At 40.0% G+C, this 27049-nt stretch overlaps 1 long non-coding RNA gene across 1 annotated transcript in view; it reads left to right on the top strand.

Moving 5' to 3' along the window:
* Positions 1–1187: 1187 nt before the first annotated feature.
* Positions 1188–27049, top strand: part of LOC136372964 (uncharacterized) — a 63719-nt gene continuing 37857 nt past the window's right edge. The window contains exon 1 of the long non-coding RNA XR_010745560.1: positions 1188–1260. This is a non-coding gene — a long non-coding RNA (uncharacterized lncRNA). The remainder of the gene's footprint in view (positions 1261–27049) is intronic.

Genomic DNA, 27049 nt, shown 5'->3' with positions numbered 1-27049 from the left:
TCACTGTCATCTCCCTCCTATTCCAGCACCCTTGGAAAGCATTGCTGGGAAAGGGAGTGTGACCAGCTGCTTTTCTGATGCACATTCAAAGCCATTTCTGTATGCTGTGTCTCCACAGAGCTGGGACAACTTGACATAATTATTGTGCCACATAAACCCTTTCCTAAACAACACGGCTGCTGTCAGAAAGGTCCTTGATAGGCACTCACTGATGGATTTCTAAAATAATTGGTTCATATTTTCACAGGTGCTGAGCTTGTAATCCCAGTCACTTCATTGCAGGGTAGGGTAGAATGAATTAAGAAAGTGCCAAGGCATCACCAAGGTAAAGCAGATCACCTGCTTCTGAACTTGAAGAAAGAAAACAGACAAGTTCTCCTGTTTCTGCTTAATTAACATCTCATTTGCATTTTGTTATGCAGCTGCTCAGCTGCACTCAGAAAATGTGCAGCTCTGAGAAATGGGAGACCCTGAAAACAGTATTTGGGCAAAGATTCCACCTTGACCATTGTGTGACCACAGGCTGTGCTAAGCCAAATAACTGGTCAGACTGAGACCCATGTGCTGGGAAGATTTGTGGTTTGATGGCCATAGCAGTGGCTTCAGAAGGGAAAATACATTATTTAATACATAATTTATCCCCCTGTACTGAATCCTAAAGTGCCTTCCCTTGTGCAATGCAAGGTGAGTGTCTGAGCAATGTTTGGTGGAAAAGTAACCTAACAGAGTCTTACCCCTGTTTTAATACTTGGTCCCCTTGTGACTGTCATTTAAATAAGGACATTGTCCCTCGGAAATACAGACTTTTTCATTCCTAAAAATTGCTCATCACATCTGATTCAGTTGAAATTGCCCTTTGGGGGCACACAGATGATTCACTAGTACAAAGTCAGCTTGACCTCAACGCTGCCTTAAAGAGGGGGGCAAAGCAACATCCCTTCAGGCCTGTAGAAAGCCAATCTCTTGCTGATGTCAAAGCCTTTGCACCAAGTTTTTGCAACACCAGGATCTTCTTGGGCTCCATTTTAGTTTTCTTATACTGGTCTTCTGAGTGATTGTAGGAATGTGTAAGAGCACTTTGGGCTTTCTGAGCTTGTTGGGTGGCATTTGTGATGCCTCTTGACCTCATTTTCAGAGGAGGCAAAGAACATAAGAAGAGGCTAGGAAAGCAGTGTCTGACAGCTTCTGGAAAAAAAAAAAAAAAAAAAAAAAAAAAAAAAAAAAAAAAAAAAAAAAAAAAAAAAAAAAAAAAAAAAAAAAGTGATCTGGAAGAGATGTGGAAAGCCAGAAATCCTCCAGCAGTATCCAGGGATCCCTGCAGCTGTGTGTGCTGAAATGTGAAGAACGGAATAATGGATTACTGGGAAATAAGGGTCTTCCAAAGACTGACATCCTGATTTCTGAGGTACCTGTCCAAGCCACTCAAAACCCAAGCAGTTTTCAGGTAATCTGTGAATTCAGTAAACCAATTGACCCAGATAAGAAATTTAGGGACTTTGTCAGCTTTCTATTTTTAGGCCACTGGTAGGAACAGCAAAGCTTCTTATAGAAATAAAAATATAAGGCAGTAACAGTTCCACCCTAAATATATAATTTTATGAAACAGAAGAAAGGTACACTGAAGTGATTTTGGAGTGACTCTCATCACAAGCTGTTCATACCAGTGAGTCAAAAGGAGGGCCACAAAGTCTATCAGGGGGCTGGGGCACCCTTCCTGTGTGGACAGGCTGAGAGAATTGGGGATATTCAGTCTGCAGAAGAGAAATCTCCAGAGAGCTCTTATTGTGTCCTTTCAGCATCAAAAGCAACCTACCGGAAAGCTGGAGAGGAATTTTATAAGGGTGTGTCAAGATATGATAAAGGGTGATTGCTTGTAACTGAAAGAGAGTATGTTTAGATTGGATACTAGGAAGAAGTTTTTTACAAGAGGGTAGTGAAAAACTAGGTTTTTCTGTGAGGTTGCCAGAGAGGTGGTAGGTGCCCATCGCTAGAAAAATTCAGTGCCAGGCTGGACAAGGCTCTGAGCAACTTCACTTATTTTAAAATGCCCTTGCTCATGGCAAGGGGATTGGACTAGATGACCTATAAAGGTCCCTTCCAACCCAAACCATTCTATAATTCTATTATTATATGACTGTTCCAGTAAGAAGCAGAATGAAGCAAGTGATCAGGGGAAAAAATCTGGGAGCATAAAAAAGTGAAGGGTCATGCTGATGAGTCCAAGGGTTCATCCTGGAGGCAAAATTAGGAGCTTTCATGTTAAGAACTGCAGTGAGTATTGGACACAAAGTAGGAATGTTTTTGCTCATTTAATAAAATGGGATTTTTTATATTCATATAATCATAGACTTATTTGGGTTGGAAGGGACTCAAAAGTCATCCAGTTCAAACACCCCTTCCATGGACAGGGACATTTTCCATTAGACATTGTTCAGAGTCCCATCCAAACTGGTCTTGAACACTTCCAGGAATGGAGCATCTATAACTTCTTTTAAAAAGAAAAGTCAAAAATCTATGTCTAATATCTCTCTCTTCTCCTTAAAGAGACAAGAAGCAGTTTGAACTCTCCAGTCCATATGGACTTTGAAAGGCTGATGTTACTTCTCTGGCTTACAGCAAATTTTGAGCTATTTATTAAAATTATATAAAGCACTTGGAACTTCATAATAATGACACAGTATCTGTGCATTTCATCACTTGATTTATTGCAATCCTGGACATTAGACAGTAGTGTTTCTCTGCACATTTTTGTCCTTCTACATTTGTGAAGCACAGCTCTGTTTTCTCTCCCGGTTTTAAACCATGATCAAGTTTAACTTTTCATGTTTACATCCCTGTTCATCACCATCCTGATTCATTAGCTGTTGACACCAGGTTTCAGCAGAGTTTCAGTGGCACCAATGTCTCAGTCCCCAATCAGAAGCAGTTCATCACTTGAGTGAAATTTGTCAAGGTGCCCTTCTTCTAAATATATATGCACTGTAATTCCCCTCAACAAACTTCCTGTGTGGCAAGCTGGTGTTGAGTCTGTAAGAGAGAAAGTTCCAGGAGACCTTACTGTGCCTTTTCAGTATCTGAAGATGCTACAAGAAAGCTGGGGTTGCACAGTGACAAGACAGAGTCATTACAAAGTAACCCCTATAAAGCAAAGCAAGCCTAAATCCATGGTGCAGAATGTGATGCTTTTTTTGAGTAATGTATGATTGCTGAACTTTGCTTATGCAAATAGTTGAGGGCAGGTATAGCTACTTGTGGAGACAAGGAAGGTTCAGCACATTGATTAAGGACCTGACAACCTTAGAGCACTGGAGACTTGTCTTCCCAAGCAGAAGGCTGGGTTCAGAGCATGAAGACAAAGATTCCTGCAACCTACATAACAAAAGTGAGAGTCAGCTCCTATGTCTTCATCCATTACGTTTTCTTCAATTATCAGGAAAGGGGGACCAAGCATCACAGGGAAAATTTTCTTCCATGATTCCTGCCCAGACATGCTCTTCTCCACTGACTCTAGAGGGAGTCTTACAACTTTCAAGCTCTCCAAAGTCCATCAATTGAATCCTACAGTTCTCATCTTCCCAGCTGTTCCAGTTTGGAAAGACAGGTGTCTTCCAGGAAAAGCTGGAGCCTCCCTTGGAATGGAGAATGTAAACCCCCGCCCTCTGAATTATTATAATTTTTCAATTAAGGGCTTTCAGACAAAGATATGGGAATAGGAATAATAGTTCTTTACTAGAAATGTCAAAAATAAAAATGTAGTAGTACAAAAAGCAAGCAAACAGAAAAGGGAAACACTGACAGAGTCAGAATATGACCTGACACCCTCGGTCAGGGTGCTGGTAGCAGTCCAGTTAAGTCCTCCTGGAGTGACAGATATGGTTCTGCTGGAGCAGAGATGATCCTGTAGAAGGCTCCAGTGGTGGTGAGATGGGTCCAGTCTTCCTCTGGGAATCCAGTGGAAATAGGCTGTCCTGGTGTTCTGAATCTCAGGTTTTATCTAGGTAGGAATTTTTGGCTCCACCCACTGGGTGGATCATCTCACAACGGGATGATGTAATTTCAATCAGTCGTACACTGAGCCTCAATGGCCCTTAAACAGAAGATATCCCGCTGAGGGGAGGATGGGTCATGGAAGAGATTAAAGGAAAAACCTCCCTAACTGGTTTCAACAGATGGTAATAGAATATATATTTTTGATTACACCTTGCATTGCAACCCAAGACACCAGCCTGGTTAGTAAATGCAAATGTCTCATCACACAGAACTGCAAGGGAATTCTTTCAGCAGGGCTGAAGGTCCCAAACACAAACATTGCTGCCCACCAAGGCAGCAAAACAATACATAGAGGATCACTGGGATTGCACCATCTTCCTCCTGATTCTGCTGAGACACTTTGTTCATGTTGGAAACTCTCAGAGAAACATCTCCACTTAATACATTGGTCAGGCTGCCCATGACTTTTCACATCACTTAAAATGCTTAAATGGGGACCCTTCCCATTGCTCATTGCACACAAAACAAAAACCAAAACATTTGCTGGGCAAATACAAAAACTAAAAGTCTTCATTTCTCTCTTGACAGGTTTTATGATAATTTTCAAGTGTTTTTCTTCATGCATAAATCTATCTTTGTTAAAAACGAGAACTGACAATATGGAAAGCAAGTCTTCTCCCAACAGAGATAATAATACATGAAAATGTCATTACAAACCAGTTTCATATATAGTATCTAGATTTAGGAATTATAAAAGTATCTCAATTTACCAGCTGCTATGAATTAATGCAAAGATGTAGCTGACAAGAACTACAGTTATAAGCTGACATTAGAGTTCATTTGAGGACAAACCTGTTTTTCCAATTTATTGCAAGGAAAAGAAGAATAACAAGGGCAGAGAAAAGGGAAAAAAACACAGCACAAAGCCATAATGACCAAAAGTCACCGTTCATTTCAGGTGATCTTTTTGGAAGATAAACACAAGATCAAAGATTGCCTAAATGAGAGCAACAGACTGGGTAATTTTTTCACTCCATGTATCTCCTCTCATGTAGTTGAAGGACAAGTTACTCTCCCAAAGTTTGGATTGGCACCTGTAAATTGTGAACATTCTGCAAGCAATGACAGAGGCATCCTTGGCAGCCCTGACCCCAGATCTGCTGTGATCTGAGCCTGGTTTGTCATCTCCTGCAGCGACCTTACTGCCTCCCTGGAGCAGTCCAGTGATCTGCCTGGATATTTTTAGAACATCTATGGTGACAGTCATTCTGATTTGCTAAGGACTAAAAAAAAAAAATACAGACTTCATAGTTAGAACAGGCTGAGGCCAGCCGAGGGTCCTCAGAAAGAAATGCTTTTTTCCTCCCCCTGTGATGAAAGGCAACCATGATTTCTAATATTTCTTCCTCTCATTGATGTCAAGGATCATTTCAACCCTCAGCTGCAGTCTCTGCTTTTGTCAAGACAGTCTCATGAGATGTTAAAGAATCAGGGGCTGATAAGCTGAAGGGACCTGGGATGGGTGAGATGGAATCTGTATGGCCACACTAAGAGTCACAGCAACAGCCTCTGGCCATGGTGCAGCTGCCACTGACAGAAAGGAACAGGATGCCATTCAACCCCCTCCTGTCCTCACTAAAGTCATCCCTGCAAGAAGCAGAAATAATGCACCAGGCAAAGAAGTTTGCAGGTGCTTGTTCTTCCAGTTCCCATTCAAGAAAAAGGAGCCATTTATCAAAATTGGAAAATGAACGTCCAAACATTAACGTTTTCATAGACCACATGCAATTAAGCTCTTTGGCCTGCAGCAGGTTCTTGAGGTAAAATGCCCAAGCAATTGCTGGCCAAAGTCCTGATGCTCAAGTTTCCCTGAACTGACAAAAGAACTTGGAAGAGCCAATTAACGCCTGTTTAAGTATTTTAAAATATTTGTCTGTCAGAGATCAAGGTGACAGCTGATGGAGGACAGGGATTATCAGGTGACTGCTTGAAACCTAAACATTCTTCTGAAATATTAAAAATGGCCCTTTTAAGAAATAGCTAGCATTTTATGCAGTCTATTTTATGAAAGACTGACCAAAAGGACTGAACCACATTTGCCAGCTTCTGATATGGTTTGTCAACCTATTGTGGTAGACTCATGAGACGTAACATGGACTGACACAGTGGCTGGATTACATCGCTTCAGCCTTGAATATTGTGCAGGTCTGTGGCTTGTTGCATAGCCCCTTTCCTCCTGGGATATGTGTCAGATGACATAGCAGTGGCAGAGTTTAAACAGAAATTGGTGGAGCTTGGTCCCTGAACTCTGTTGACAGGAGTTATCCTGCTGCTTTATCAGGACACACATTCAGAAATAAGAGTTTCTTTTCATCTCCAACAGCCATCAAGACATTGTACTCTGTATCCTTGCCACACCACTGAGAAGAATGGGAAAAATTAAGTGGAAAAGGGTTTACCAGGGCAGGCCCCTGGAAGACTTTTTCCCTGGCAGTCAGTCCCCATCACAGTCAGACCTCCTCTCACGCAATCCTGCCTGCTCCAGGCATTTACACCCCTTGCTGCTCCCTTCAGCAAATGCTTGTTTAGCCTGGAGCCCAAAACTTACTGGCTCTGCATGAGGACAACCCAAGCTTGTCCTTTTCACACTCCATCCCTGTGCCACAGGCTTACAGGGAGTAGCCTTAAGCCAGTAACTCAATATTACCCCTAATTTCTTGGCTGGAGGTGTGAGACAAGAAAGATGCTATCAATCAATTGCCAATTAATTATAGTTTTAAACAGTCAGGGTCATAATGCTTTAAATTTCAGAAAACTCATCAAGAAAGAATTAACTATTTCCAGAGCTGAAGGCTCTCAGTACTAGCTCCTTGTCTGGAATGTACTTACCTTTACACAAAAGTTCTCATTTCTCTGTAGCCTACACTGCCCAGATGCTGATCCCATAAAAAAGGGAAAAAACCTCAGTTTTTTCAGTCTCGGTCTTCAGTCCTTTCCCATCAACACATTATGAGCTCATGCATTTAGGGTGTAATTGGATGATACCCACACATTTCCAGATGACTCTCTTGGACATGGCCTGCTATTCTAACAGCATTGCCTTCCCAAATAAACCACACACAGAACATCTTGTTTGCTTTCCTAGCAGCAGCCAAGAGCTTTATGACTGCCTGTTCTGCCTGAGGGCAGCCATACCTATCACATCTTGGCCAAGCTACTCCAGAATATCTCTTAATTAGTTTGCTGAGATTCAGCTTGTTAAAGCTTCAGGTGAGCTTTAACAAGCCTGCTATGACTCAACATACATGAGCACAAAAAATCTCATTTAACCAGCTCTTCCCAAGTGCAAAGGTCAAGGCGATGCTTCTGCAGATGTTCTGCACTCTTCAGCTACTGTAAAACTTCATAACTCTATTGAAATTAAATTTTAATAACCCTTTCAGAAGACTTATGGTCTAATGTTGTTTAAAAATCCTTACATTAAAATGCTAATAAATTTTATTCCTGACTCTGTCTCTGTTTATTAAAGAAACCTATTTCACCTTTTCTTCATTGTCCCCCATCTGAAAACAGGTTAAGTAATTTTAAGAATCTTTATTTTTCAAAGTGCTTTCAAGCTTGGAGACAATTCACTGCACAATATTTAAACATTGCTATGACCTTGGCCTACCTTGGAGGATTGTATTAAGCCAAGGACCTCTTTTGAAGACAATATTGTTGCTGAGATGAGTCAAAAGAGCCACTTTTTTCAAGAAGGCTACCAGATAACCTCTCATCTCATAATTTCTGCTTTGTGCAACTAGAAAGAAGTTAAATAAACACACAAGAGAGACAGCATACAATGAAATAGGGAGTTTTTTGACTGGGTCTGATCACATTTATTCCTTTTGAACTCAGCAGTGCTGCATGCCAGAAAACTTCCATTCACTGTTGCCAATTCAGAGGTTCTCTGGCATTTGAAGTAAATAGCAAAGCAAATGTAAGACAATGTTTAATAAATGGCACACTGACAAGCCTGAGTCCATTTTTCTTTATATAAAGCAATACTGACTTATTTTATTATTTTTCCTAATGTTTTCCTTCCTTTCTGACCCTTGTTTCCCATTGCTGGTTTACAGCAATATAATAATTGCTGGGTCAGTTTAAAACTGATCTTTTAAAGCCTTTTTAAAGTCTATATCTTGATGATAAATAGTAATGGCAATATGATCTTTCTTTGTGTTTCATATTGCACATGAAAGAGCTTCCTGGAGGCACTACATGAGGGAGACCACACTTACATCCAAGGAAAATATAAGCCAGAATTGTCTGTGAGGCCCTTCAGCACTGCAGCACTTGGGTTTACAAATAGGAGAGGAGTTGTTCATATATAAGTATATAGGGGGACATAAAGTTTGGGGAAGAGACTAAATCATCTTTCAGACCAGCTGATAATGTCAGAGCAGGGCTGAGCTTCATCAGTTTGCTTAGACCACGTGCAAATATTGTTTGCTACTACCAAGGCACAGACATTTAAATCAAACCGGCAGAACTTCACATGCTGAACACAAGGCTCACAACTGGCTCCTGGCTCACATTACCCCACAGGTAGGACACAGGTAGCATCACAGCTAGGATGTCCCAGAACTCTCCTCATCAGACTTTCCACATCCATCTCTCCCAGTGACCATGAAGAATGCATGATTTCACCAGTGTGGGACAGGGGCACAAGCCTGTGTCACAGCTGCTGATGTGCCATAAAAATGGAAAACTCTACTTAGAGAAGTCCTGGCTGTGAAAACCTTGGCAAAGAGCATGAGCCCTGACAATGGGCAAACATTTATCATGGGGATTCCTTAACAAAGGAGTGGGTTACACAGATCTTATGCATAATGCTAAACTGTGAGATGTCCAGCATAGACAGGATTAAAATCACAATTTAGGGCCTAACAGAATACCTGTAATTTAACTGAGTATGCAATGTGCTTTTGAAACAACAGTAAGGACTCTTGTATGTGTGGACACATAAAGGAAGTGTGATTTGCATGGTTATTTATAAGAACAACCTATAACACCAATTTGCAGCTCAACACACTGAAATGGGGAGTGAATAAGAGAAGTCAAAGCTGACAGCCTTTGTGCTTTGTCATTTTCTTATGCCTGCTTCATGGGTGATTTCTGACCAGCTGTATGCAAGTACTCTATTTTTTCTCAGATGGAATAAATAAAACAGAGACATTGTGACATCTCACAACCACAGTGAGAAGGGTCAAAGCCCCTGGCTGAAGAGGACCATAGAGGCTGGCAGAACACACACCACTAAGAAGGAGGCCCACACCAAGCATCACATAACCCAGCATACTGTCCAAGTCCATGGTACAGTGCATAACATCTGGTGCACTTGGAGATAAGATAATTGTGAGGTATGATAAATGAGTTATGCCTATATATAAAGCATCTATGGTTTTCCTCAGCTATGTTAAACACTGAAGCTTTGGGGGCTTTATTTCTATCAAAGCTGCTGGAATCAGAGCTGCATTACTGAGAGGCCAAGGAGATATCTTTTCTACCACTGGGTGGAAAAGAGTTTTCTGACTGGGTGGTCTTTGAGGCTGACCACTGCTGGAAAATACAGCTCTAAGTAGACTTAGACTGCATTACCCATCAAAATTATCTATGGTTAGAGAAAGATACAGGAATCTCCTTAAGTAAACAGAGACATTAGGAACAACTCAGCTGCTTCTTCATTCTCTCCCACCTAAGGAAGGCATCATGTTGAGACATCGTTTCTCCTTTAATCCATAATTCAACAAAATTCCAGTCTTCTGGGACTAATGAACATATTGCATGACCCTTTGCACAGTGTTTGCTGATAGGAAAAAATTATTATGATAAGGAAACTGAATTACTCCACCACACTTCAAAATGGTAGGTGAAGATAAACAGTTCTAACCCAAACACTCCCTGTGTGAGACATTGGCCACCACAGGCCACCTAAATGTGCCACTCCCTCTCAGATCTTTGTTATGGCTGCCAGCCATGTCTCAACTATGACAAAAGAATGAAAGTGTTTAGCAAAACTTCATCTAACTTTCTGTCCTCTCCAGTAATAATCATCTATCTCAGAATACCAGTGAGCTGGCCACTAATATCACTAGGTTTCCTTTCTGACACTGTTGTCTATTGAAACAAGCCAGGAAGAAAATTCTTTACACTATTAACAGGACTTAGGCACCACTAGCCAAAATTTTCAGTTCTTTGTGAACATGAATTAATTAATCTGCATAATGGTAACAAAAGTTATGTGATTTTGACTACTGTCCCCTTAGGTACAAAGGGAGAGTGTACAAAACTTGGTTTTGTATAAATTTGTTTCTGGGTCAAGCCTTGCGTATTTTGCCAGCATTAGCAATAGTTAGAGAAAGGGAAAAATATGCAAGAATGGAAGAGAGTGGATTAAAAATTGCTTTCAAAAATTTCCTTGAAATAGAAGCCTTACAAGGGTGTCTTCAGAGTTCATGAAATAGAAATAACATTTTAACAAGTTTAGATCAATAGTGCCCAGTCATGATGGATTTTCATTTATGCTGTGCTGGAATAGAAAGTCATTATAAAAATCTAGATGTGTTCAATTTCACAACAGATGAAAATTGAAACCCAGAGCTAGACCTCAGAGTCAGAAAATCTAAATTCTGATCTAGATTGTAATGTGACAAATTGCTTGAGACCTTCATATCTCTATATAACTCCTTCTGACTTTTCCCCTCAAGACCTAAGATGATATCAGTAAAGGTGAATGATGGTGTTTAAATGGGTTCTTGTCTCTTCTAAGAGTGTGACCACTAAAGCTGTTTTGCCTGTATTACTGAACTCAAGAAATGGTTATCAAATTTTTGGTTTGGTTTCCGCATAGACAGATATTTGAAATTTATTTTCTAATGGACTTTGGTCTTTCTCTAAAATAATCTCCAGATAGTAAAGATGAGGAGAAGATCAAGGACTCACAGTTTAGGTGCAGGGCAATGCTGTGTACCAAGGGCACACTGCATCTCTGAGGAAAGGGTAGGTGCACTTTATACCATTAGAGAAAAATTACTAACTTCTTAGTGACTATCATGGAGAAACACTGACATCACATGTGGCTCCTTTCAATCTTTCCTAATTGCCAGCTCTTGGTTACAAGCCAAATGTTTTAACCCTCACTTCTGTACTGCTCTATTCCATTCCTTTCATTCTATCAAGGTTTATGCAAAATATTACTTGGATTTGTAAGATTTTGCTGTTCTCTTAAACTTTCAATTTAACTTCTTCCAGAACCACTTTTTTTTAGTCTCAACCCAACAGCTACACTGAGGTGTTTACAAAGACAGAAACAGCTGCACCATGAAAACCATATTTAAGAAGTCCCAAGAAATGGGGCTCTGTAGTTTTTATTCCTATGGGCCAGAGTCAGTTCCTTCCTCGGAGTTACACCACAGTCATTCCATCCCTTTTCAGGGGACATCAGTACACCCAGACAATGCATGCAGACAGCATGGATGGATGAATTAATTTCATCACTTGGTCAGGCACTCATGGAAGTAGAAGACCAGAAGGACCTTTTGCCCAAAGGAGAAATATTTATACTTACATCATCTTTGAAATTTGTGTCCTAATCCTCTTAAAAATTCAGTGAAGAAGATCCCACCAAGTCTGCATACTGTTTGTGCTATGCATCTTGCATATTTTAAAATATTTTCCTAATTCACATTTTCCTTGATGATTAAATTGATTAATGTGAACTTATATTTTCCTATCTTACAAGTACAAATGATGACATTTTCATTGGCCTCATCACACTATTTTGCAGGCTAAATATGATTTAATCTATTCTTCTCTAGATTAATACTCTTTTGACAGCCTCTTCAAATTTTTTTTCCTGACTATTTAATTTGGATTATTTTCCTTTTGCCTATATATTTATTTTAAAATTATTCTGGTTATTTTTAAAGTTACAGCTCTCTGCTCTTACATCCAAAACCTTGCGCAATACCTCTCAGAAGAAAACGTTTGCAACAATGCCCTTTTATAACATAATTTCAGTCTGTGATCCCAAATATTCACCATTCTCTTTTTGGCAGTTGTACCAAAGCAAACATTAACCAGCTTGTTTCTGTCCATCTTTCCAAAGTACAGCACTTGGCTGCTGACTTTTATGGAATTTCATCTGACCACTTTCAGACATTCTCTCCAATTCAAATCTAGATTCAAAGCTGATCTCCTACTCAGACTTCACAGTTCAATTCTATCCAGGGGTCTCTTCAGCTGTCCTGAGCATGTTTCCTCTTCACCATCAAAATCACTCACAAAATAATGTCCAGCTCAGCAGAGCAGACTCGGCCCCTCTGAACCTCCCTCTGTCACTGTAAAAATCTCCTCTTTCTCTGTGGATCCTCAAAACATATTTACATCCATTGCCTTCATTTAGTCCCCACTCTATAATCTAGGACCCTCTTAATCAAAGTGGGAATCAAGGAGAAATGACTGACACAACCCATCATTTGTCCTGCTGAACTCCTGTGTCAGTGAACTTTGGCTCTCAGGCACCTAAACTCTCTTCTCCTAGTGTACATGCTAAAGTCAACTGGAAGATCATCAATAGCATCACTAAATCTGGATCTATTATTTACTAAACAGAGCTCATCTCTTGTGTCCACATAATTTTCCAATTCTCTTTCAAAATAAGAAAATTAAAGTAGTTTGGCCCAATTCGCTATTGACATGGCTGCACTCCTTGCTTTCCATGACTCAGCCTTAAGTGGAAGGAAGAAACTTTAGGAATATTTTATTATTCTTCAAACCTGAAGGAACTGATTATTTAGTAATCTTTTCCTGTGTCAACCTAGGTACCAAAGTTAAAGTAACTGATCTTGAAGTCCCTGATCCGATGTGTGCTTTCCTTTTCTCCCCAGGGACCAGAGTGCCCTTGCTGAGCTCTCAAAGATAACCACAGATATCTCAGAGCTGTCTTGGAAATTCCTTAAATCCGCTCTATTCTATCAGGTCCTGCTGAGCTGACAGCATCTACTTTAATTTATATAAATAATCACTGACTTTTGCTTCCCTTCCTGACCTCATTTGCATTTCAATCCCCTTGTTAAAATTAATTTTGTCATGTATCTAGGTATAAGTAATATTTTTGGGGGAGAAGAGTGAAGCAAAGATGACAATTATTTTCAGTCTTCTCTGCAGTCTTCTCCCATTTTTTTGTTCTTCCCGTTGACGTTGGGGTGCAACGCAGTCTCTTTTCCTTCTTTATATTTCAAATGTATTCACAGAACATTTTCTTGTCAGCTTGGTGATTTTAACTGCTGGATTAGAACTTGGACCTTTTGTGTTGAATTTTTACTTTGGGAAAGATTTAAAGAGGAACAGGGAAAGAATCAAAGAAGAAATCCAGTGAGAAACTGAAGTAAAAAGAAAGAGCAGGGCAGGAAAGGTACAGAGTTGGAACATACTATTAAATAAAATAACATTTCTGTAAATGCAGTCATATTTTATCACACTCATTTTAAAGATTTATTCTGCATGGGAAGATAAAAAAAATAATCTAGGAAAACCATACTGGTGTTTTAAAATTATTTGAATGTCTGGGCACACATGGAGGGTGAGAGAATCTGAGAATGAGTCACTCTATCATCTTAAAAATTGGTTGTTGTGCTTTCCCAAAACGCCAGCACATGAGTCACCCAGGCCATTCTCAGCTCACTCCGATGGTGCAGCAGTGAAGGTCACTTTTCAATCAGACTTGATGCTGGCAGTGGCCCTCAGGTACCCAGCACACCTGTCTAGGCCAGTCTCTTTCAGAAGATCACCGACAAAGACACAGCTGATAGAATTGGGTCATTGTTTCACCCAGTCCTGAAGCCTTGGAGGGTATCCTAGCAACACCCCCACCAACCTCACAGGTGCCAGGCTGTCACCACGTCCTCCTCCAAAGGGAGAAGGAGCAGGTTCTCTGAGCAGCTCCACTGAGCTCACACAGTGCAGAGCAGCCAGCTCAGGGGAGCCATTCATACAAGGACCCTGTTATTTCCCTGTATGGGAATGAGTTGTTATTCACTGTGTTTGTTGGTACTGCATGGCAGATGTCACCTTAAAGATGCTGGACTTCAGTGACAGGCTGGTTTTTGACCACTTGATGCTGGACACTACAGAAGAGACCTAATCTGCTGATACTACCAGCAAGTTTGTTACCCCTGGAAAATGAATGAATCATCTGGTAGAGAATTATCCCTCATCTGCCTCCTTAAGGGTTCCCTCTCTTTTATCTGTGTTCACAGGGAAAAGATATCTGGCTGCCAGGCTGTGAAAATGTAAGGGTACCTAAGCATGCACATTTTAGCACCCTTGAACTGACTTGACATTTAGCATCTTTGAACTGAATTGACATTTTGAAGTTGTGCTACAATATTGAATTTTAGGTACCTGGAAGAAGCCTAGCAGGCCATTCTTTCCACACAGCAGACATGGAGAACAAGTCCAGTGCAGACCACATTTAGAGTAAAGATGTCAAATGTTTGGTAGCTGGTAAATGGGAGCTCAGCCTATACCATTAATTAATTTTTTTTTATATTATTTTTCCTCTAGGGTGCTTTTCCAGTTTAAAGCTATGACTGTTAGCCTTACACTTGGATATCAATTATGACTGCTATAATGGCCTGAGCAAATTGGGTGATCTAGATCCAAGGCAAAAGGGACAGATCCAGGTCTAAGGAGTTAACGATTTTAAAAGGTGTGACCAGAGAAGAAGTGGGAGGGAGGGAGGGAGGGAAGGAAGGAAAGGTAAGTTAATGGGCTCTGTTCCAGCAATTCCTCTTAACCTACATTTTTGTCCCTAAAATGCATTGAGGTTTTGGAACAGTTTATTTTTTTAATAATCAGAGTGATGAAATACGGTGCTTTTTAGTGCTCTGACAGCATTAATCACTGGCATAACTAATTCAAAGCCAGAGTGCTGTCACAGCATATCTATAAATCAAGAAGAAAATTGTGTTCCAGGTCTCCCCAGAAGTATACATGCAATGCAGGATCCATTTGATGACGTCTTATGGAATCTGGTAGAGAGAAGATTGGATTATTTTATCTGTGTTGCTCTTCAGTCTTAATATTTTCTTTTTCTGATTTCAATCATGTTCCAGGAAAAGATCTCTATTTCAGAGAGCACTTAGCCATATGCTTACTCGGCAAAATGACTTGCTTAAATCCTGTGAAACTCCTCAGTGACACAAGTACATGCAAAACAGTTCATCTGAATTTGATTTACATTAAAGTTGGAATTTACCACGCCACTAAAGCGCTCCTAATTTTTTTTTTTCCTGCATCATCATTAAAGATGATGTGATCATTAAGGGCAGCCTAAGTTTGCATTTGTAACTTTGGCTCAGGTCTGCCCAGTCCAGATCCTGCAAGTTCTGGAAAGACAATATTTGGATGCTTACATAACTCCTCAGCTTTGATGTGGTTCAGTTTATTTATAACAGCAAGCTCTTGTGAATAATAATTCCTGCTTCAAAGAATTCATAGTCAGCTTCAAGTTCTTGGCTCCACTCTGCTCCCCCTCGAGAAGAGCAGTCTGGTTATCAGTGCACCTCCTACCTCCTGTTGGGGAGCACTGGGACCTGTGCACTGGGACAATACCTCCAGTTTGATTCCAGCTGGGCAAAGCTCAGGACAATACCACCAATCAGTAAGTTAATTCACTGGATTGTCAACATTTTCAGACATAATTTTGATGTTCACTTTGAGCCTTTTGTCCTCTACTGTATATTTTTAGAGACTCTTGCCACTGGCATTGGTGAAATATTTGCAGATGAATTCTTTGACTTTTGATGTCATCCAAATGCTCTAGGTGGCAATTAAAACTCAAAATAGAGCAGTGACAAATTCAGAGTTGTGAAAAAATTTCTTTGCTCAGGACAATATTTTCACTTCAATCTATTCACTGAATTTCTATTGACATATACAGGAAGTTTGCCCAAGGGCCCTTGAAGAAAGACGAAACATTTTCCAGTATTGCATAAGGATTCTAAAGGCATTGTGTTTCACCAACCTGATCTGGCTTTCTGTCCTAAGAGAAAGGCACCAAGCACTCAGAAAAGAAATTTGTGAAGGAAAAAATTCAAAGGGATTTTCCAGCCTTTTGGTTTGTAGTTATAAAAACAATATTTCAGGGTTTGAAGATTAATCAAGGAATATAGCTCATGTTTCTGGTTTAATTGGAATTTTGCATTGCTAACTAAAATATCAGAATTGGTATTCACTTACACTGTGACCCTTTGAAGTTCTGTGTGGTGTGGAAAATCACATGTGGAGCCTTTTGTGGGGCAATTGGCTCATCATTTCATCTTTCCAAGGGTGTGCTATAATATACTTCATCCTTTCTTCCTAGGTCAGTAATTTCAGGCCCCTAATCATTTTTATTGCTCTCCTGAATGCATTCTAATTTCCAGTAGTTGGGACTTGATGCAATATGCCCAGTGCAGTTACAGCAAAGCCTTTAAGGGCAAAAAGGGCTTCATTTATCTCTTCGGTCTTTAACTGCAATTATGTATTACTTTATTTGCTGATAATATCAAAATGACAAATTATATTTTCTCCATCATAGTAATGAATGCTATTTTCCACACACTATATAGAGCAACTAGCATTTTTCTGACATACATTGTGTTACCTTTTGTTCTGTATTTCTAGCCTGCTTCTCAGTGTCTTATTTCTGTGATTTCATTAGCATGCACAGAAGCTCTAGCCCATTTTAGAGCTGTATTTATCTGCTCACAGTGGATGAGCACCTTGTAACAAAAATCTGTCAGTTATAAGGAATTAAGGTAAAATGAGTCTGCCATCAAGGAAAAAAATGAATCTGAATACAGTGCTGGGATAGCATACAGTTCACCTGGAGAAAAGAAGGTCATGGTTTAACCCCTAAATATTTTTGGTGGGCACTGCAGAAACTCAATCCTCTTCTACAGAGCATAAAAGTTTTGATTGGGCAGGGACAGCCAAATTGGCAGATCCTCTGGTGTTGTCCAGCCAGGTGGCTTTTGCTAAATGTGTATCTTTAATGTTTGAAGGTCCCACTACCCACTGCTCTCAGTGTAGTCTTTACCAATCGTTTCCATCATTCAATCTTCCCAGAGGCTGGGGAATGAAGTGGGACGTGACCCCCTCAGTGCCAAGTGTCTATGAGATTGTTTCAGAAATGAAAATCAATCTCTGAGTCAATTATTTCTGGGATGCCATAGCTCCCTAAAATTTTCTTTTCAAGGCCCAGTATAGTGTTCAAGGTGATGCACAGGCCACAGATTATGTTTCCAGCCATCCGGTGGTTTTTAACTCCATTGTAAGAGCACAGTCCTTGTTTTAGGAGGTTTTTGGGACTGTTTATATATAGATTAAGATGTTCTGCAATGTGGAATATCCCTTTGGCCAGTTTAGGTCACCTGTCCTGCCCATGCTCCCTCCTGATTCCTGTGCACCTGCATGGGGCAGGACACACGACACTGAAAAGTTCTTGACTCAGGGTAAGCCCTATTCCACCCCAGCTGGAATGTGATAGCAGTTATTATTGTACTAAATTAAAAATAAAGCACTGTATCAGCTACTAAGAAGAAAATTAACTCTATTGCAGCCAAAACCAGGGTGTGTTGACACATGGGTGCCAACTAGACACTCTCCAGAGGGAACAGAGAAATAGGCACTTTCAGGGAGAATTTTGTCTGGTTTGCTTTAGGCATCTACCTTGTCAGGATACACCTTTAAGATGCTGTGTCTCTTCACTGAGTAAGTGGGGCAGGACTTTACTCTGTAGGTGTCTAATGCAGGGTGAGATGAATGCTGTTTCATTTCTCTCCAATTACAGCCCCATTCAGAGTCACATACAGCTGCAGTAGATGCCTGATTTCAGCTGTAGCAGCTAGTTTGGCATCAGAAACTGAGGGAGTGATAAGTGAGTTGGATTAGGACTCATTTCCTAGGATCTGCACAGACACTAGGGAATTTCTACAACACCTAAGCACAGATCTCAAAATAAGCTAATTACCAGCCTCTCTGTCCCACTTTCACAGTTTTATAGCTTTGATCATGGGAGCCTTTGAGGCAGACTCCTGACTCCCACATTACATATGTACAGACTCCTGCACAACAAGCCCATTTTGCCTAAGGACCCCCTGGGTGTGACTTGAGAAATAATGCTAGACTAAAATAGGATTTTCATTTTCTCTAAATATAGTTCAAGTAGCCAAGCACATTGCTGCTAGTGGATACTTGGATCATATGATCAACCATAAACACCTTCTGTAAATATCTTCCCTGCAATAAATACCACAAAATTTAGTTTGCTGTTATTTCTAAAAACGAATTTTAGCTTCTGGATGCTGAACAGCCTGAGCTGCTTCTCAGGATGAGAAGAATTACCAAGAGGAGTGGGTACATGTTCAAGTAAACAAGTAGCACAATACCTTCACAGTGGTGCTTTATTTCTAATAAAAGGAGGCTCTTGTAAGCTGACACTGTGCCTCAGTTTCCCTCTCTCCAGATAAGAGATCATAGCAGAGCAGCACTCTGCAAGGTGAAAGATGAAGTTGAAAATGCTGTTCATTCAGCGCTGCTCCAGTACCGTCCATCTCTCAAGGTCATCACAAATCTGCCTAAAGCCTCATTTGACAGGCACTGAAGTTGCTCAAGTCTAAGCACTGTAAGGCTCAGTGGAAATGATGAGATTTCACAAGCTATATTCAGCTTGCTAAGATAGAAGCAGACACCCTCTGGGTACACTCAGGTCTCTCAAGCTGAGCAAGCTAGCCCGGGAGCCAGGGTTGACTTGGCCACTTTGTGACATGTTCTCAGGATGACAGAACAAAAGCCAGCAGGTCAGAATAATGGCCATTAGACTGTTTCAATTCACAAAAAAAGTTTTATTTCACCTTGGGCTCCAGATTCAGTACTGCTTATTTCAGGAGAAAACAGTAATAAATAATTACTCAGAGAAAACACCAGGTTTTCACAAGATAAATAGTCCCAAGGGCACATGCAGGACAGAGGTCTTTTTTTTCCCTTCTCTTGCAAAAGAACTGGCTTCATACTCGTTCTTTGTTCTTTTGTCCTACTTCTTGCAGCAGGATCTTTGTTGAGACTTTAAGAAATGGCACAGGCCATTATTTACACTCCTGAGTTTTCCTCAGTCATCTTCAAGGGTGGCTCTTCACCCCAGAAAAATGGGAGAGCTCCCTGGACTCCCCACACTGGAGACAGTGGCAGGCTTTGTTGTGATCCAGGCTTTTCTTGTCACATACAAAATGTTGACAGGAATTAGTCTCCACTGGAGACCCTTGCCTGCTTGAGCCAGAGGACAATCCTGTGTTTAAACAATCCTTAATAATCCCTAGGAATAGGATAGTAGAAGGATCTCCTGGGACAAGCCTCATCCCTGGCTGTCACATATCATCGAGTTCCATCTATAAGCTGATGAGTTTCAAAAAAACTACCAATCAGAACAAAACAAAAACCAAGCAAACCAAACAAACAAACAAAAAACCAAGACAAACAAACCCCCTCCCCCCAAAAAAAAAAAAAAAACCACCCACAATGAAACAATTTTGTCCTTATTCCCGCTACTGGAGGTTCTTCTAGAATCCCAACAACTGCTGCAACATTTAGGAGCACTTTTCTAACTTTCAGACATTTATCTGTAAGCAGTTAGTACATCATTTTTCTTACAGCTGTATTCCTCAAATTGACTGATTCTGATCTTCCCCAGGTGTTCAGCTGCTGGTGTGTGTGCAGCTGACGGCCACACCTCTCCTCACTTGTCCTTCTGCAAGATGAGACAAGCTTCCAGGTTGGCCAGACTCCTTCCAGGTGATGAACTCTCCCAAGTCACCACCATGACCACTCTCTGTGACTGCTGCAGTATAAACTCATCTTGCTTTTCAAAGGGATGAGAACAGTGCAGTATTGCAGCACAATTTAACACATTCCTGCTGGAGACACTTCCCTTGAGACACTCCAGGGGTGCCTTTGCCTTCTTCCCACCTGCACCATTTCTATGGCTTGTGTTCAGCTTTTATCTGACTATTACATTTCTTTCCTCTCCTTAGTAACTTCCTGCTGATGAGCTCCCAGCTTATTACAGAAATCCATCTTATTACTCCCTAAATCCCTGCTACAACAAAGTATTTAGGTTTCTAATTCCTATTTAGCCATCTCCTAACATCCCACTGAAATCAGTAGGAATCAACACATGCTACTCTGCTCCCATTGAAATCAGGAGGAATTAGGTTTTGTAGTATAGAGCAGACTAAAAGCCATCAGCTTTTCTCTAAAATGCTCATAATAGAAACATTATCAGCAGGAGACAAGACACCATGAATCCTAATATTTCTAATAATTACTTCAGGAGTAATATATGAGAAGGTGCTTTTAAAGACGTAGTAATGAATTTAGAAAATCAAATAAGTATACACACTGATTTGACAGCACCCATTCGTTTTAAAAACAAGAACTGTACCAACTGAGAAGCCCTGTTTGGTTAAGGGAAAAAATGTTAATACTAAGCCAAAAAAGACAAAGTACTAGTACTAATGATAATAATATAACAGTCCCAGCTTTTCTCCCTGAGCCAGAAGAGCCAAGTGGAGGTTCAATGAAAGGAAAATTGTCCCTCATAACCTTCTGGTCCACTAAATCTTTGTTGGTACCCCCAGTAATTTTCAGTTTCAGGAGCCCCTGTGAGTAAGTCTTGAAAGACAGTGATTTCAGAGAGAGTGGACTTTGATTATTGTATTCTCGACATCACTATTTTTGACATTTTCCAAAACTTCTATGTGTTTTTCTTAGTGCTACAGCCTAGCCTTGCCATATTGCTAAATTATTACAGGATGATACTGCTTGGGATATCACTTGAAAAAAGAAGGCAAAAGAAGGGAAGTCTTTGATGGAAAATTCATGATAATTTAGGAATGTGTTACTTTCAAACAAGTCAAAACTAGACAATTATTTGTTGGAAAATCTAGACTGTGGTAATATTGCTAATCATTGGCTTCTGCAAAGTAATAACAGTGTGTACTTTACTTCCAAACCTCTTTACAAACATGAAAGAGTATAGTAAAGTATGAGAAAAGATTGCATTATAATAATTACATGACAGCTCAGAAGCAAAGGCATGTCAGTTTTTTCGAAGACAATTTGTTTCTTGGAAATTTACCTAGGATGACTGGAATTTCTTCATGCATCAGAGATAAGCCGTTGTTTCAGAAATGGGTGCAAGAAAGGGGAAACCAGGACCTCTGGGTGCTCCCCTGTAGCTCATCCAGAGGCAGGAGCAGTGCAGAGCACTGAGCCTTACATCTGCACCCAAAACCAAACGTCTCTTCACCTCTCTCTTAAGTGAGAAGACTCAATTCCAACATAATTTCTCTTAGTAAAGGTCCAAAATGCTTCATATCATCCAGCTGTGCTGAAATTTTCCTGACACAAGAAGAAAACTGAAATGCTTCCTTATGAGAAGACTCAAACCAAGCACGAAGGATGACAAAGTAGTCAAGATGTGTCCCAGGAGATTTCAGGAGAATTACAGAGCTGCCTGAAGATAAAGCTGAAAGCTTTTTCCCACCCCTCAGGCTTTTTTAAGTAACTCAGCCCCCAGATAAGTCTAGATTTATAGTTTCAGAGGCAACTTTATGAAGCTAGTGTTGTATATTAAAGAAGCACCATGAAGAAATTTAACCCCAGGAGTGTCATTTTATATGTGAGTGCACATATATATGTATATAATATATATATATATATATACACAAATATAAAAATAATAGAAGACAGTGAGATGCTCAGGTACTGCTTAAAGGATCAGAGAGTATGCATGGAAGTGCAGAAATATGCTGACAGAAATATTCCCATTCTGTGGATTAACAGATGGATCCTGCAGAGTGGCACAGGCCACTGCAATCTTCCCCAAAATCTAGACTAAGCTTGTGTTTAATAAGGATAACAAATCTCCTTGTAAGGATTTCAAGTGAGGGAGAGTTCAGCACCATTACTGGTAGCTGCTCAAATATCTAATTAATTTCACAACCAGGAAACTGCCATTCTTTTCTAACTTAAAACACATCATGTCACAGTATAAGAGAATAGAAGGCTGGGAGAGACCCTAAGAGGCCTCTTGATTCACCTTTTTTTCAGGTAGGGATCAGTTTTACCTAACATGCCATTGTATATGATGTTGGTTCTCAGCATTCTGCAGGGACACAGGTAGGACCAGATCTCTCATTCCCACTTTGTCATAAACAACCTGAATAGATTGTGTTCTTTGAATCTTCTAAAGAAAGGCTTATTTCATATTTCCCAATTAGTGTTTGGGCCTGGGCATCTTTTGGACTTCCTTTATTTCCATATGTGTTTGGAAGGATATCAGCTCAGTTGGATGAAATACTTAGTTCATGAGCAATCTAGTTCTCTGTCCAAAGAAAGGATGACTCTCCTGCAAACATATCTTTATATATCTCCTGCAGAGATATTTGTTTTCTTTCTTTCTTGTCCTTGCACCTTGATTAGGCATCATGAACCTTAATTTTCTTGATGAAAACTAAAGAAACACATCTTTCTAATAATTTCTCTCAGAACATGTTAAAAACCAAATATATATCATCTGCTATATCAGAAGTGAAAGCATCATATGTTATCTGACCAAGAGCTGGTGACCAGACAAGTCCTCTACTAATGGCCTCATCCAGCACCAGCTAGTTCATAACTCCATGTCAGTGAGACACATTTTCATCCATCTTTTTTTGCCCTGTTGATCCCCTTTAACGCAAGATTTTAATCAGTGTGTCAGGCAATATTAAGCGAAGTGCCTTGGAGAAATCCAAAGGTACCTCCTCAGCACAGCTGTCTTAATCATCCAAACCTATAATCTTATCAAAAAGAGATAACAGACTTGTTTAACTAGATGTACATTCCATTAAAACCATTTTGCCTGGCATCAATTACCTTCTTAAGGTCTAACTCTTCATGGGCAGAGTCCTGAACTTACTGCCCCTCTGTCTGGCCCATAAGAAACATCAGACTGACTGATGGTCTCTGGTTTCTCCCTTTTCTCTCTTACACACGAATCAAAAAAATTGTCTGAAGATACAGCACTGCTTTATTTTCCAGGATCAATTATCAGCTAACCACAGCAGATCTGGGTAATTCTTGCCTCAGCCCTTCTGGATGCCTGTGTAAACTATTTTCTTGATTTGTTTATTTGAAGAAATCTGGTATCAAATTCTGCTTCATATCTTCTTTTGATATGGATATTATTTTTTTTTTAATCCCCAGCATCACTTGGGCTTAGACTTTTTTGTTTTGTATCTTTCAAATATAGAACAGAAATATCTGCAGATAATTTTTTCTTTACATTTTTTGATTTTCTATATACTTACTGCACGACTTTACATCTGAATCCAGTAAATGACTTATACTTGATCTTAGCTTTTCTTTTCCCAGAAAAAGTATTTGTTCTTATTGTTTGTAGTCCTGGAAGTTGTTGCTCTTTATTAACCCTCTCTATTAACTCTTTAGCTTTTCCTATCAATCACTTATATTTTTAAACTTGTAACTTTCATTTTAAAGTGGTTTTTAGCTCTACTTCTTTCCTGTTTCTTTTCATTAGGGAAATGCTTCTTTCCTAGGTGCTTTTTCCTACAGAATGCCTTTGAAAAACCTACCAACCAACCCAAACAACTCAGTTTTCTTGTTTTGCGTTTGGAAGATCATGATTTTATGGACCTTCAGGAGTATTCAGATAAGGAATTGACAGAGCTCATTAAGCTTTGCCACTTGTGCTCCCACATTGCAAACAGATTTTAAGGAGAAGACAGTTACCTTGCCCAAGGAAAGACAAGCAGAAGTTGTAGCTGCTAAACATCTCACACTTCAATATTTCAAAGGTTTATTGCAGCAGTCTTTCTGACCTGGAATCATATATGAATACATAATTGTTACATGAACTGAGATGAAGAGTGTCTTCTCTTTTTCCTTTCCCTTCCAAATTTACAGAGCCAAAAGGATCCTACTCTCTTCCCCAGAACCCTTCCTCTTTACAGCCAAGAGGAGTGTCTGTCCCATTTACAATGTCTCTCAGGTTCTGTGTAATGAAGCTTTTTATGATGTCACCAATTACAGTGTGGGTCACTACAGACCAGGGAACTGCCTGGATCTGGATCACACCTCAGGATCACACCTGTAGTTAAAACTTTCTCACCTTCTCCTGGAAAGTTGCTGCACTATTCTACTCTTCTTTTTTCAGGAGACCTGCCTAATTTTTTCTAAGACTGTTCACCTCTTTTGGCCAACCCTAGCTACTTTCTGAGTTGTCCATTTTGAGCTGCACAGAGCTTATTTTCTTTCCCATTTTTTTGAACCTGTTAATTTCTACATATTGTCATCCTCTACATAACCACAAGCAGATATTATTTCCTTTTCTCTCCTTTTCCAAGCTGCTTCTGTACTCCATGCTCCTGTGATACAAGCTGTATTTCTGAGACAGAATGTGCTGGGCTGTTATGTGTATCTGGATGTCAAGGAAGTCATGTCTGCTCCTGACACATATGAAGATGATCAGCTATTCCTCAAGAATATAATTTTTTTATACTTTAAAGGTAAAGACTCTTCAGACAGGATTTTTCTAATGCATGTCATGACAATTGATTTCTCTATTATGTTTGATACTGAATTAAATTTGTCCCTAGAAAGCAAGACCACCAACCTTTCTCCCCTTAATTCCCATGTAAAATCCATTAACTAAAGAGTTCTTACATCCTTCAGCTGAGAGAGCTTAGAAAAATATGTTTAATAGTGAGTTTCTCACAAGGAAAATTGAAACAAACTACTGATATTTCAGACCTAAAGCAAAATGTAGCTTTTTGGGAAGGTTATCTGAGTTTGTTTCACTATAAAATTCTTTATTTTCAGAAATCTAGACAGGCAAATTGGCCACTTTTCTTCAATCGAGCTGAGATGTTTTTTGTAAGTGTTAACAAGTATAAGGCTATATTTGAGTACACCATGACATCTCTATAAACAAGGTACACTGGAGGAGGAGAGATGGAAATGCACTCTGATTTCCTTTTAAGTTCCAGTCTTACCACCCTTGAATATGTAGAACTTCATATACTTTCAGCACATGGATGCAGGATGAAAAGAGGGATTGCACAGTAAAACTTCCTACCAAAAAATGCATTGTTGAAAGCTGTCCGTAGAGTGTCTCATTCTTTGAGTAAATCTTTGAGCAGATCATTAAAGTTTCACAAACAGAGATCTGCTTCTTATATCTGGACTTCTGAAATGAGCAAAAGGAGACGCAAAATCTAGGTTATGTAATTTCAGAGTCCACAAATGTCAAGAAAACTTCATAGTCTGGAGTGATCAACACTAAACTGCAGCAACTGCTACAAGTAAAATCTTTTTTCTTCTGGTTCTAAAGCCTTAAAGATGTAACCATAAAACTTTCTGTTCAGCCATTGTTGATGCTGGATTGGGTTTTTCCTGACTGGAAGGTTCTGGACACAGTTTTCAAAATTCCTACATTGATTTTCAATACTTGGTTTATAAAACATTGGAGAAGGATGAAATGAGGAGTAATGAGCCTATTTGTGTGCATCATTGCATCTGAGGATGAAGACATCAGGATACGGAATTCTGAGGTCTTTTAAAGTAGCTGCACCACCAGGTTTTTGTGCTATTCGTTCTCAGATTGAGGGCACACAGGGGGACAGCATGAGTTTGACTGTACTTCAAAACCTTCATTCCTTCCTTGAGTTACCCTCCACTATATGGGGGAAGAAAAGGGATTAAATCCCCTGCTGCCTGGACTAGCTGTGAAGGGCAGGCTGCTGCAGTTCCCCAAGTACTGTTTTCTGTTGTAGGAGGTCAGATCCACAGCCACTCAATAGGTTAAGTGGCACTGTGACTATTTTAGTGTAGGTATGGAAGGAGAGATGGATGCAAAACTCCTCCAAGGGCACCTTGTGTCTCAATGCCTTTCACCAGCCAGAATCCACCACATCATTCACTGATAATGTACCACGCTGGAAAAGTACCAGTGTGGGAAAGGGGCTGCAGTGCAAGAACAAGTCTGGCCCCATTTGTTCAGTTGTCTGTGATTGTTTTGTGCGTGGAAATGACAAGAAATTGTTTTGTGCAAGAAATGACCCTAAAATCAGCAGGTTATTGCTTGGCAGGCTCTGCCATGTGCAAGTTACTCTTTGCTGGAAATCCTCTGTATCTTTCTTGCCCTACCTTAAAGTATATACAGTTGATTTATTACCACACCTGCTGTCCCCAAGGCGTGTTTCAGAATGACCTCTCTTTGACTCAGCATTATCACCAATCCCTCCCATCACCATTTAAATCACATCCCCCTCCCTGCATTTTCCCCATCTGAATTTGAAGGGGTTGAGGAAGCAGAGCTTAATCACTGAGCTTCACTGGCTTTATTATGTTATGGCATTGAACCTCAAAGCTTGGCAGTAAGGGAACTTCATACTAAGTTATAATGATCCATCTTTTCTTATGTATGGTGAATTTTAAGCCCCCTTCACTGATAATTTATTATTTCTACTTGGTATATGAATTATTTTATTCTCCCAAGCTCAAACATGTACAAAAAAATGCTATGAAGCAATATAGATCCAGACATGCTTCCACCAAAGACAAAGCCCAGTCCCTGGCAATTTCATTGGAAGCTCACAAACTTATAGGATTGTTTAAATGGAAATTTTCTTCATTACCAAAGTGATTTACAGCGTTATTTACAGAGTTGGCTTTCAAGACTCATGTAGACACAAAGACAACATTCAGTTTCAACTCCTAAAATAAATTCCTGACACTGCAAGATCTAACAGAATTGCTGGAGCCTGACCTTCTCTGGTCCTCTCTGGTTTGGTCTCCCAAACTTTGGTCTGGGCTACAGACTGGGGTCTGAGAGAGCACACTGGTATGGTATTTGTTGTCTAACTAAGGAATCAACATGCTGTGAAGGTCTATTTTGGCTTCAAGCCTGGAT

Source organism: Sylvia atricapilla, chromosome 1 (assembly GCF_009819655.1).
Source record: "Sylvia atricapilla isolate bSylAtr1 chromosome 1, bSylAtr1.pri, whole genome shotgun sequence".
Classification (NCBI taxonomy): Eukaryota; Metazoa; Chordata; class Aves; order Passeriformes; family Sylviidae; genus Sylvia; species Sylvia atricapilla.
Note: the sequence above shows the minus strand (reverse complement) of the source record. Positions and strands in the feature narration are given on the sequence as shown.